The 12817-nt window shown below is 46.9% G+C and overlaps 1 long non-coding RNA gene across 1 annotated transcript; it reads left to right on the top strand.

Annotated features, from left to right (window-relative positions):
• Positions 1–6161: 6161 nt before the first annotated feature.
• On the top strand, positions 6162–12033 carry LOC125168957 (uncharacterized). Its single transcript, XR_007153354.1, has 3 exons — positions 6162–6396; positions 8316–8388; positions 11549–12033. It is a non-coding gene; the product is annotated as an uncharacterized LOC125168957 (long non-coding RNA).
• The last annotated feature ends 784 nt before the right edge of the window (positions 12034–12817 follow it).

Raw genomic sequence — 12817 nt, 5'->3', positions numbered from 1 at the left:
GTCTGGTTCTGCTGTTTCCTGAAGGCAGACACACCATGGAAAGGCCCAGAGGTGGCTGGCATTCCTGGCACCAGGGAGAAGGCACCCCCTTCCAAAAAGCCTTAAAGTGGTGGCTCTCTGGAGACCCCTGGGCACCACCTCCCCATTCAGTCCCGACTATAAACTCTTTTCTACGTGCACTCCCCCCCCCATTCTGATGTGGCTCTTCAGGGCAGAGATGGGCTGCACAGTGTCATCCTTTCCATCTACAACCACCCCCGTTCTCCACACCCACTCTGCAGTGCCAATTCTTGTGGGCACAGAGCGTGTCCCTGACAGTGTTGCCTGTTGACACGGGGTGGGGTCCCAGGGTGGGGTCCAGGACAGTTGATCCTAGAGAGACTGCGGGACATGAATGATGATGACCACCCCCCACTCACCCCGAGGAAGTGCCTCCAGACAGCAAGGAGCACTTCCAGGGTACAACAAATGCTTTGGAAGACTCTCACTTTTGCTCCAAGCAATGTGTGAAATGACCTGTAAGCAGTTATGCAGTCAGCAACATTCCCCAAAACCAGTCCTTTCTCACCATTCCACCCCCAGTACAGAAGACAGAGGGAGATGCCCTGCATGGACCCTCAGAAATAACTGGTATGTGCAGGCTCCGCGGTATGAATATGCCCTACTCAACTGGGCTGACTTAACACTTAACCCCAGGGACCACACAGAAGCCACTCTCACCAAACAATCCAAGTGATGTTACTGCTTCTATCCATTCTGCAAAGTGATTAGTTGAAATTTGCATTTTTATTGTTCGATTCTTGCAAAAAAAAAAAAAAAAAGAGTCCCGCCGGCCCCAATTATGTATGTACAAAATGATGCCCATTGCTAATGCATTTTTATTCATTCACCCAAGAGAGCATCTTAATACATACATGTGTGTACATATATCTGTGTATTTGCGTGTGTACGTGTATACACACATATATGTAATCAGTTCTTTACAAGGTGAAGTATACCAGTTGGTTTAAGAAGATAGGTTGAATCTGCTCAAGACCAAAGCAACCTGTTAATTTAATAAGGACAAGTTAGTAAAACCAGCTATTTGACAGTATCTATAAACAGTGGAGGATGACTTTAAATGAAGAAGTCAAGTCCTTACAAAGACCACTCCCATTCTGGTACTTCTGTGGCCTCCTCCTCTGTCATTAGCTGCTCTGCCCCTGCAGCATGGGCCTGCCTCAAGGTCTTTGCACATGGTATTCCTCCTTACACCTGTAATGTTCTCCCCCAAACCACATGGCTCACCCTTCACTACCTGCCAGTCTTTGCTCCACTGTCACTTTCAAGGAGGCCTTCCCTGATTTATTTATTTATTTATTTATTTATTTATTTATTTATTTAAAATGACAATACATCCCACCCTCATACCTCCCTGTGCATTTTTTGTGCATTTACTGCCATCTGAGTGCTGCACATGTGAATTATTCACTCATTCATTTTATGTCCTTCCTCCAACCCCCACAGAATGTAAGCTCCACGTGGGCAGGAATTTTTATATGTTTTGCTCACTGCTGTATTCCTGGTGCCTACAACAGTGCCTGACCCATATTAGTCACTGGATAAATATTTGTTGAAGAAAAGAAATGAAATTAGTCTTCTGATAGCTATTAAGAGGCCTAATAATGCTAGTTTCAACCTTTCAAATCCATATTCCACTGTTTTCCTTAAGTGGGGAAAATTTTAGCTGATAAAGCATCCTGGCTACTTCTCCAGCCTGTGGTCCATGATGCCAGATGTGACAGTGAGCAAATCATCCTGACTGTGGCAGATTTCTCCATGTGTCTGTGAAGGCCTGCCTGGTGGCCCTCTCTCACAGATATGAGACTCAACTATTTACAGAAAGCTCTCTAGAACAAGTTGCAAGGCGGGTTGGGGCCGGGGGTGGTTCCTACAGGGCAGCTTCATGGTCAGGCACATGGTGGTGGGCCTCCATGATGTTATTATGGAGACATCCTAGAGAATCCCTTATAATCAGTCCTTCAGACACTGTTCCTCCACAGTGTCTCCAGAGAGGCAGGCCTTCCTTCCTATAACAAACTCAGGTGGCAGCAAATGACCCAGCTCAGGGAAGGGCGTCCCCTTCTCGTGCACCGAAAGCAGGCCTGGAGAGGAAGAGGAGCTTGTCACGCACAATAATGGGGGCAGGCATGGGTAACTGGATCGACAAAGTTGGAAGCAGCCAGGGCAGAGAGCCAAGACCCCTCCGAGTCTCCCCCTCCATCTTTGGTTGGTATGTGCTAGAGGGACAGAGCCTTGACCCTGCAGAGCCAAACACACACCTCCTTGGCCCTGGCCCCCCAGAGCAGGAGGCCCTCAAATGCAGTTAGGTGACCTCACCTGCCAGCAGGGGAGGGAAAGTTCCTCCTCACCCCTTCAGGATGATTTTCACAACTACCTAACCTTGGTGTTTACTTCCAGGTCCTTTGGCCAAATGTGTTTTCCTCTAAGAGTTGTCGGCAAAATACTGTTACAAGCTTCTTACAGGACCTTTGTCCTACTATAGCCTGGTTAAAAGGCTTTGTCCTTCTCTTTAATCCTCTTCCATGATTTGTGCTGTCATTTTTCTGGGTGCCATATCTTAGGGTCCCTCATGGGGGGGGGGGTGATGTAAGGTTGCCCTCATAACACTCCCTCCGCATCTGCCCAGCACACAGTAAGTGGGCCCACATGTGTGTGCCCGTTGCTTAAATTGCCAAATAAACAGTTTCCCTTTCATTGCTGCCCTAAGAAGCTGGGGGCGCATTGGTGCCAGTACTCAGAACACGGGCTTTCCCAGACTCTGCCCCCTTGGTCCACTCAAACCTTCCTCCGTGGCAGGTACCCTGTGGTCTGCCTTCTTCCCACACATTCTTCCCGCTTGCATGGAATGGAATCCAAACACCTGATTTGGAATTACAATTTGGCAGGCGGGAGTGGGGTAGCTTGTTCCCACTAATTTATGACCAAAACTAGTAAAACAACCATGATCATGGTTGGAAATCAGCCATGGCCTAGAGCCTCAGTATACATGGCAAACTCCACCTCTGACAGAGCCAGTCACCATGCAACACAGGAGGGAAGCCTGGGCCCTCTGTCACATCAGCAAAGGAGCTATTAGAGGCGCAGGGAGGCTGACCTGAATCTGCTCATGGCCTCATCTGCAGATCTTGAAGCCTGTTCACCATCGTCTTTGATAAGTTGGTCTTGTTTTAACCAAGGGTTGTTGAAGAGTTTTTGCTTTGTTCCTTCAAACATGCATTTGGCCTATGGAGTCAGTGAATGTTGTTCCCCTGTTTCTTTCCCTTTTTCCTTGTTTTGATTCATTTGACCCACATGGGGGTGAAACGTGTTGCTTTGTTTCCTGCACTTAGTTGATTACTGTGGACAAAAGAAAACATGAAGGCAAAAATTGGTCATAAATCCCCATTACTTTGACCAAGTTATCCAGAGCCCTTTCCTCCCTGGGAGTGTTCATTCTAATTCAATGCAAATATTCTTTTCCATCTGGTCCATTCTTGGAGAAGGAACCCCTTATAAGAGCTGTCTTTGGTGGTCGGGTTGTTACTTTATTAAGTATTAAAGCACTAAACCAATTTTTGCAATATGTAGTAAATCTTGCTTTCATTTTGGAAAACTTCCAGTAATGACTACTGCACTTTTTATAGAAGAACTGTATTTCATTTCTTTCTTTTATGAAAGATTATTTCAAGTAAAAATAGCTCTGTAATCCGTGTGACACGGCTTCTCCATTACTTGACACAGAGAGAAGCTTTGATGCCCTAATCAATAAAATTAACATGTTTGTAAAGCACTGGTTGGTCCAGTTATTTGCTCACCCCTGTGTTCCTGGCAAAATAATATCTAAGAAAAGCTTTATGGCCCAGAGAAAGAAGACTCTATCAGGCATGCATTAACACCAGTATTTTTTAAATCAGATGAGATGTAAACCAGTTACCACTGTTTCATCTGGTAAGAGAAAGAATTTCCCTCCTTTTCAAAATGATCATGACACTTTTTTTTAATGTTGATTTATTTTGAAGAGAGACAGAGTGCAAGTGGGGGAGGGACAGAGACTGGGAGACACAGAATTTGAAGCAGGCTTCGGGCTCTGAGCTGTCAGCACGGAGCCCAATATGAAGCTCAAACTCACAAACCATGAGATCATGACCTGAACCGAAGTCAGACAACCAAATGAGCCACCCAGGTGCCCTGATCATGATGACACTTTCTACCTGAATGAAATCAACAGGATTTTTCTTTTCTTTCTCTTTCTTCTTTCTTTCTTTCTTTTTTTTTTTTTTTTTTTTTTTTTTTTTTTTTTAGAGAGAGAGAGAAAGCGTGTGTGTGCACACAAGAGCAAGCAGGGGAGGGGCAGAGAGAGAGAATCTTAAGCAAGGCTCCACGCCCAGTTCAAAGCCCAACTCCGGGTTCGATCTCACCAAGAGATCATGACCTGAACTGAAATCAAGACCACTCAACTGAGCCACCCAGGCGCCCCTTCAACGTGATTTTTCTTAACCTGTATATGCCAGAGGTGGCCACCTATGCAAGAGGACAACAGCAGGGAGAATAGAGGATGAGAGTGGGTCCACAGTCTGTCCCATGAGATCTGACACAGGAGGCTTCCTGTCACTTGCGGGAGGTTAGGGTCAGAGTGAGGGCAGAGGCATGTGAATTAGCATGGTTGGAAGGAGAGCAAAGGCGCTCAGCTGGCCTATGGGACTCTCTGGGCCAATGGCCTCTCATACTCCTGGGATCAGTGTTAAGGCCAGTACAACTCATCCATATCTGGCCCTGATGTTCTCAGTTCTCTCAGGATAGGTGGAGAATCCCACACAAAAGGCAGATTGTTCCGTTGGCACTGTATGGGATAGTGTGGGAGCCTTGCACTGGGAGACAGAAAGACCAGTTCAGGCCCTAAATTGCAATGACCTTAAGAAAGGCACCTCTCCTCTCCAGACCCGTTTTCTGCACAATTTTTGCTTATTTTTTTTTTAATTCCAGTATAATTAACACGAAGTGTTATGTTAGTTTCAGGTGTTGTTTATTATTTTTTTATTGTTAAGTTTATTTATTTATTTTTGAGAGAGAGAGAGAGAGAGAGAGCATGAGCATGGGAGAGGAAGAGAGGAGGGAGAGGATCCCAAGCAGGCTCCATGCTGTCAGCATGGAGCCCAATGCGTGGCTCAAATTCATGAACCATGAGATCATGACCTGAGCCAAAATCAAGAGTCAGACGCTTAACTGAGTGAGCCACCCAGGCACCCCTAGGTATTGTTTATCCTTAAAATGAAAATGGACTCAGAGACAGGATCTCTAAGGCCCCAACCAAATCAAGGAGTCCATGAGTTATTTAGGAAAAAAGAAATTGGGGAACTGGAGGAACAGGTATCGGAAGACTAAAACATACAAAAAAGGAGCACAGAGGTCATATGGCGAGAGCATCTGTGGGAAGCAGCTCAGCACGGGACTGGGGAGCAAGACCAAGAGGCCAGGTTGTTCAAAACTGCAAGGGGAGAGGGTGAGCTCCACAGAGCTGGCCTCAGCCCTCTGCAAAGGGAGGCTGTCCAAGTGGTGCTGGTGCTTCAGTAGTCCAGAGGAGGATCCCCGTAGAGCTGGGTTCACACCGGCAAGAGTGGCGGGTATCTCTGAGGGTACATGGTATCTCCTCCTCCATATGGGGGAGTAACAAAATTGGAACAAACTGTAGCTGCCAAGTGAAGGGCTGTTGCCAGGATGAGGCCAAGAGAAACTGGAAGCAAAAGGAAAAAGCAAGTCTTCCGTGTATGTGTGTCCTTCTACCTTGGCACATGCATTATGTAAGTATGTGTACATCCATGTATGTGTACATGTGCACGTGTGTGCATACACATATACACACACGCCGAACACGGAAGAAAGTAAGAAAAAACACCTGTCTGCCATAGTCATCATGTCTATAACTGGCTGTGGGACCATGGTTGATATTCATAACCCAATTCTTTCAGGAACCAGTCCTGTTCCCTTTGCACCCAGAACCTCAGCTTGTTGGGATTCTTTACCAGACGGATAACCCCAACTTTCATTTCCGAAGGATCCCAATCCTCACAAGTCCTTCTGTTGCCTGTTGTAGTTTACCATTAACTTTTATTTCAGGACATGGATATCATTAAAGACACCCCAAAGAGCTCCGTGGATTTCAGACATCAACGCCTTGACACCCACTGGATAGCAGCAACTCAAGTGTTCCTTGATAATGAAGTCCAGGCACCCTGCTGGTGTGGTAACTCCCTTCTCTGCATTGATGGAGTAGTTTGAGAAACCTCAAATGGCCAGGTGTCAGCTTCCCATTCAGTGACACCACTGTGTAGCCCGCGTTGAGGCACTCCTTCCTTGGTAACTAAGACCTACAAACCAGGAGAGCTTGGGGTATGGGGCAGGGAAGAATAGGTTCCTGTTTAGGATGCATTACGATGACAAGAGTCACTCTCACACTTACCCCTTGTTTCCCACACCGTGTGTTCTGGCCATGGGACAGACACCACCATATGGCAGTTGCTGATTCAAATCACAAACTCCATCTGTAAGACCGAACTCCCACCTTTCTGGGAGTTGTCTCCCTGCTGACATCATAACGAAATCTTCAGTAGGCCATTCTACAGCTCTATAAGACCAGCTGCTTCTGGGTCAATGGGATGTGTAGAAAGTGAATTCCATGCACATGATCCCATTGCTGTAAAACCAACATTCTTCACCAGAAGCTACACTGTGGAATACCATAATAGTGAACGAGTCATCCGCCAAGTCCATGAATGGTAATTTTTGACAAGGAAGCAAATCTGAATCCAGAATACATCTATTCTAAGTGTGGGGAAATTGTTTTCCCTCCATAATGGAAGGGATCCAGTGTAATCAACAAGCCACCAAGGGTCTGGCTGGCCATCTCCATCAAGCCATGCGGGAGGCTCTGTGCTGATCTCTGCTGTCAGAGGTGACTCTGGCAGAGGTGATCAGGCTCGCCTTGGTGAGAGAAAATCTGTGGTTGTGCTCATCCATAGCCTCCGTCCCTGCAGCCAGGGTCTCTTTATATAGGGATCCATTGAGCAAACATCTGGATGGCCAGTGAAAGAGTTGGTTCGCATCACAGAACATGCCATCTTGTCCACCTGATTCTTGACAGTATTTTCTACACAGTGTACTTGTAATGAGCATAAACATGGGGCACAAATATCTTCATGCCCTATGCACATTCTGAGAGAGCCATCTATGGGGTTTCTTAACAGTGCCGTTAATGACATTTGGGGTCAGATAATTCTCTTCTGTAGGGGACTGTTGTCTGTACATTGTAAGGTACAGTTTAGCAACATCCCTGGTGGACCCCTACCCACCAGATGCCAGTAGTGCCATCCACCTAGATGTGACAATCAAAAATGTCCCGACATTGCCAATATCCCCAAGTTGAGGCCAGGAGGATCATCCCATTAAGAACCATTAAGTGTAGGTTCATTCTCCTGGATGTCGTTCAGTCCAGAAACGTGAAAAACATTTGTTCTGTGGAAGCCTTATCCACTGGGATGATTTTTCTTCCCCACCGTCTTTCAAGGACACTCCAGATTGGGGCTGTATCTCTCATAGCCTGCTCTCAGCTGGAACCAGCACATCACAGAGAACCATCTGAAAGCAGGCCTGCTCCACCATCTGGTCCTAAGGAACTTCCCATGAGACATAGAATGAGGAAGAGGAGGCAGCAATCAGGAGTACATGTCACAGGGGCCGAGCCACCTGCTCAAGCAACTGACATGTGCCGTCTGGGTTTTCTCAAGCACAACCTCTTATGCACCATCTCCCCTAGATGATAGACTTCAGATGTATGCGCTTGACTTTATAGGTGGGTAGATCAGATCACACCTCATCTATGATGGGCAGCTCAGGATTATGGAGTCCATCGATGTCCTCTGGTCAGCAGCTCAGCCCCTACCAGAACCAATGTAAGATGTTTAGCAACATCTTCTGGCAGTATGCCAGAAGCTGTTTCTTAGAAAGGAGAATAGTTCTATGCGGAAGAGGTCATGACTTTGTTCCAGATCACTAGAGTCTGTACTATGATTTGCTCACTGGGGTTCTCTACAGAACTGCTGTTGGCCATGAACACTTGAGCACCACTGGGTCTGTTAGAAGATGAGGCCCAGGGGTCCCACTCAAAACTGGTGGCCTTACTCATTCCTTGGTAAATGTGTTGGGATAGCATAACCAAATAGCACATAGGTTGCCTTCAAAATCCAAAAGTCTCAGCAAGTGTCATGCTTATTTTTCAGGTATACTGATGTATTTTTCACTTTGTTGGGGAGTTCTGAAGAGCTCTGTACAGTCCACCGAAATGTCATCAAGGTAATAGGGTTCTTAATATTTATGGAGATTTTCTCCCACCTCTGTGTCTTACTGGGGCAGTTGCAATCAATGTAACGATGCCAGTAGTGAGGTCCAGCACTGTGTTCTGTGTGGCATCTTTGCCAGCTCTATTATGGAGGTAGGAAAACTGGCAGGAACCTGAGGCAAGAGGGGAGAGCATGCTGTTGGCAGTCCTCGACATGAGCAGACAGTTTCTGGTGGATCTTATACATTGACATAGAGAACCAAAGTCACCCATTAGTGCCCAGAAAAGGTGTTTCATCTAGAACAGCAGTGGCAAGTGAAATGACCCATCAGTTGTAAGTTTACCTTGACAAGCTGCCTTTCTCCAGCATGCACTTGTCTTCAATGTAGGTTAAACGGGTGAGGGACAAGGGGTTATATTAAGAACCTCTTCCCTTAAACTGCCCAAGTCCATGATAGCACCGCTAATCTCTGAGATTCCCCCAGGATGGAGAATTACTTACCCTTGATTTACCATCAACACAGAGAGGGGACTTTCACCTTCCCTCCATTTCCTACCAAAAGAGCATTCACTCCAAGGCAGAAAAGCTGACACGGACACCCTGCCCACAGCCAAATGTAGCTCTTCCAACTATGCACTGGAAACTGGGAAATGAACACAGGTCAACACTTAGGACAAAACTCTGTATCACCTGACCTCCGTAAGCCTCCACCTTGCTGCAGGGCCACAGTGGTATTTTCAAGTTCCCTCAGATCAGTGACAACTCAGAGCCAGTGCCAACCTAGTGTCCTGAATAATTAAAGTACTCCTGTCCCCCAGTAATTACATGGGAATAGACATTTGCCAGAACGACTCTTTTTGTCCCAGGACACAGCCACCATCGGGAAAGGTCACAGACCCCCCGGGAGAGGTTTGGAGGACTTTTGTGACATCCAACTAGGGTAATAGGTGTGGTCTTTTCTCAAGGGCACCTGGTTCACATTTAGCGAAGGGGTTGCAGACCTGTGAGGTGGCTCAGATCTGCAAACTCCACAAACAGTTGTGACTCCACTCTTTGGTTAAGAAAGGAATTCTGCCTTCAAACAAGAGTGTTTTTTAATAAAGTTAACTTTGTTGAGGTATATTTGATGCACAAATGTCAAACATACAGTTGGATGACTTTCGACAAATGTATCCTCCCTAGTCACCACCAGATACAGAACATCTCATCACCCCTAAGAGACTCCTCCTGCCCTCCCTAGCATGCCCCCACCTGCCAAAACAGCTAATTGTACACGTCACTTTGGATTTATTCTGCCCGTTCTTAAGCTTCACACAAATGCAGTCATAATGTGTACTGTTTTGTGTCAGTCTGTAACTTTTTTTACCACTGAGTAGTATTCCATTATGTGACCACACCACAATTTGTGTATCCATTTTCTTGTTAATGGACATCCAAGTTGTGTCCTGTTTGGGGGTATTATGAAAAAGCTGCTGCCAGCACTGGTGAACACTTTGTGGATATAAGCTTTCATTGCTTCTGGATCCATACAAGTAGCAAAATCGCTGGAGCACAGAATGAGTCTATACTTAATTCTTAGAAATTTCCTAACAGCATTCCAAATAGGTTGGGTGGTTCTACAACCCTACCAGCAAATGGTTTTGGTTACCCTAGAAATGAACATACTGTGTCTGTTTTTTTCTGATGCCCATGCAATAGTCCCCACAACCTTACGGTTGCCCCCACCAACCTGGGGCAGCCCAAATGGATGTCTGCTCCTGGTATGCCTAGGGGTTCACACACCTTAGGCACATGCACAGAAGCACAGGGTCTGGTCACACCCCCACAGAGTATTTGTACAGACCTGTGCCATATTATTCCCCCTGCCTCATGCCTCCCTCCTGTTCCCTTTCTCTTGGAGGCTGAACTCTGCGCTGGCAACCTTGCATGTACCTCATCTCCTTGCATAGGTGTTTGGCTCCTGGATGTCAGGACCTTTGTCTGACATGCCCTGATGCCCATGGAGGCTTAGCTCATGGATGTGACTGGGACCTTTTCTGCTGGAGCAGAAGAGAAGCCCTCCTCTGTGAGCCCAGTTGAGCCAGGCAAGTAGCTGTCAGCCAGGGAATGGAAGTGACCCACTATTCACTTCCCAGAGAATGTCTGGGAGTGCCCTGGAAGAGCTCCACAAAGTGCTGAGGCTCATCTCTTCACAAAGCAGCGATTGCCCAGAAAGGAAGCCATCTCAGGGGAGGGGAGAGTTGCATCAGACAGAGAAGGGGGTAAAGGGGAATTCCAGCAGTTCGTGCACTGCTCACACGAACACTGATTGGGAGCCAGCTTTGTACTGGGCTGGCTAAAGGTTGGAGATTCACAATGAAATAACCAGCCTCCCCCCTCCCCCCCACACCCTCCAGCACACACAATGGGAGAGAAAGAAGGCCAGAGAGGGACATCTACTGATTAGTGTAGAAACTGCTATAACAAGAATAGACAAGGCCAGCTATAGCAGGAGCCACTTCTTCCCTGGGCTGAGGGCCAAGGAAGACTTTGGGGAGCCCCTGGGCTGTGAGCTTGGGCTGTCCATTGCCATTTGTACACCAAGAAACCACAGCTCAGAGAAGGTAAGAATGCCTGCCCCAGGCCACAAAGCAGTTTAGGAGCTGAGGCAGGCAGCTCCGTAGGGCCCCTAAGTCTGTGCTTGTCCTGGACATGCCTGCAGAAGGTGGGGAAGCTAGGAGTTTTAGGAGAGACTGTGTCCAGCAGCTGGTGGTGCAGGCCAGTCATAGAGGTTGTCAGAAATAGGCAGGAAAAGAAGACCATCCCCTCTAGACCCATCACCTGCACCCTGTCGGTAACACACACCACTTGGAAGCCCTAGGGAAGTTGAGTGTGACCACTGCAGTCCCCACCTCCTATGGAAAGACAGCATGACCCTCTCTGCACTGCCATTGGACGTCCCTGCCCCCCTGCATGTCTGAGCAGGATACACGTGTGCTGTCTGCACTCTTGTCCTTGGGCCAGCACCTGTACCCATTCTGGCCAGACAGGTGCCTGAGGAGCCCTAGGGTGATAGCCACAGCACCATGGAAGAGGGGTGGATACAGCCTTGCCATCCTGGGGCCCCTTTTACCTTGGCAGAATCCTGGCATTCATCAGGTCCATATTTGCATTTTGAATTTTTGAACTTCCAGATCTAAATGAAAGTATCATGGTCACTTGATGAGAGCTCATTGGGGATCTGGATCAGGAGTAAATGAGCCATACGTACTCTGCTTCTGGAAAGCTCAACAGCCCTTTCCCAAGCAGTTATGCAGACGAACAGAGGAGGGGACCTGGGAAGAAAAGATGGTAAAAGACCACAGGACAAGCACAGGCATCTTGGAGGATGGTTGCAGGTATGAACAATAAGAGGTTGAAATGTTTCCCACCACTCAGAAGTTCAGCTTCTAGCAGGGTTCCTGTTCTTCTGAAAAAGTCTTGGCCATGATCAGTGATGCAAGAGCCGAAAGCCACTTTGTGACCACAATGGATGGAAAGATCCCCCATGTTTGTCAAACACCTGCAGCAGGAAAGACAAGCTTAGAAGCTGAGACCTTAACAGATCCCCCTGGCATAATACTGGGCAACAATGAAGAAATCTTGGTGCTGGAGCCAAGAGGGCTTTGTGTGGACCAAGAGAATGTGGGCAAGGAGGCTGGCACCTGAGCCGATGCAGCTGGCTCAGTGTATCACCCTGTCTGGCAGCTTTGACTTGAGTCCCAATTCTTCTCCCTTTCTTATCTGGGACCTTCTCTAATCTGACATGAACTTGATGCCCATTTCAGTCACTGCATCCGCTCTGTGCCATGTAACAGGTCAACAGCCGTATTGCTAACAAGATGCCCCATCTAGAGGTGGCCATACTCTCTGGGCTCAATGAGCACTAACCACAACAAAACTGTGTCTGGAGAGGTGTCTGGGTGTGTGGTTGTCAGCTTATCTGCTTATCAAAAAGGCTTTGCTTCTTTTGCAGGACTTTTGGCTTTCTTTTTTAGTTAGGGGCCACAAAGCTGCATTTAAATTGTAAATTAAAAAAAACATGATGATAAGGAAATACAGAGAGTAATTTTTTTTTTAGACTCAGTCATGGAGTGCTTTTAACTGCTTTTTGTTTCCTATGTATTTTAAGCCAGTAAAGAAATTATGCTAAGGGTCCCAGTAAGTATGAATTATACCCATCTCAGAGTGACTGAAACGGGGTAACAATGTTTCCTTTTGATTCCATCCTAATTCTAAATCTATTGATTAACAGCTTTATATTTCTACAGTAGTAAATGTATTAATTCTGCCGTTCACACTTAATCCAATTTGAGGCCATTCGTGTGTGATTTTTGTATCTGCCTTCTGTGTAAAGGGAAGATACACTGCTTGCCTCCAGATAGAGCGACCCACAAGGCGCTTTGGAGTCAAGGTCAGCTAAG

Source organism: Prionailurus viverrinus, chromosome B3, assembly GCF_022837055.1.
Source record: "Prionailurus viverrinus isolate Anna chromosome B3, UM_Priviv_1.0, whole genome shotgun sequence".
Taxonomy (NCBI): domain Eukaryota; kingdom Metazoa; phylum Chordata; class Mammalia; order Carnivora; family Felidae; genus Prionailurus; species Prionailurus viverrinus.
Note: the sequence above shows the minus strand (reverse complement) of the source record. Positions and strands in the feature narration are given on the sequence as shown.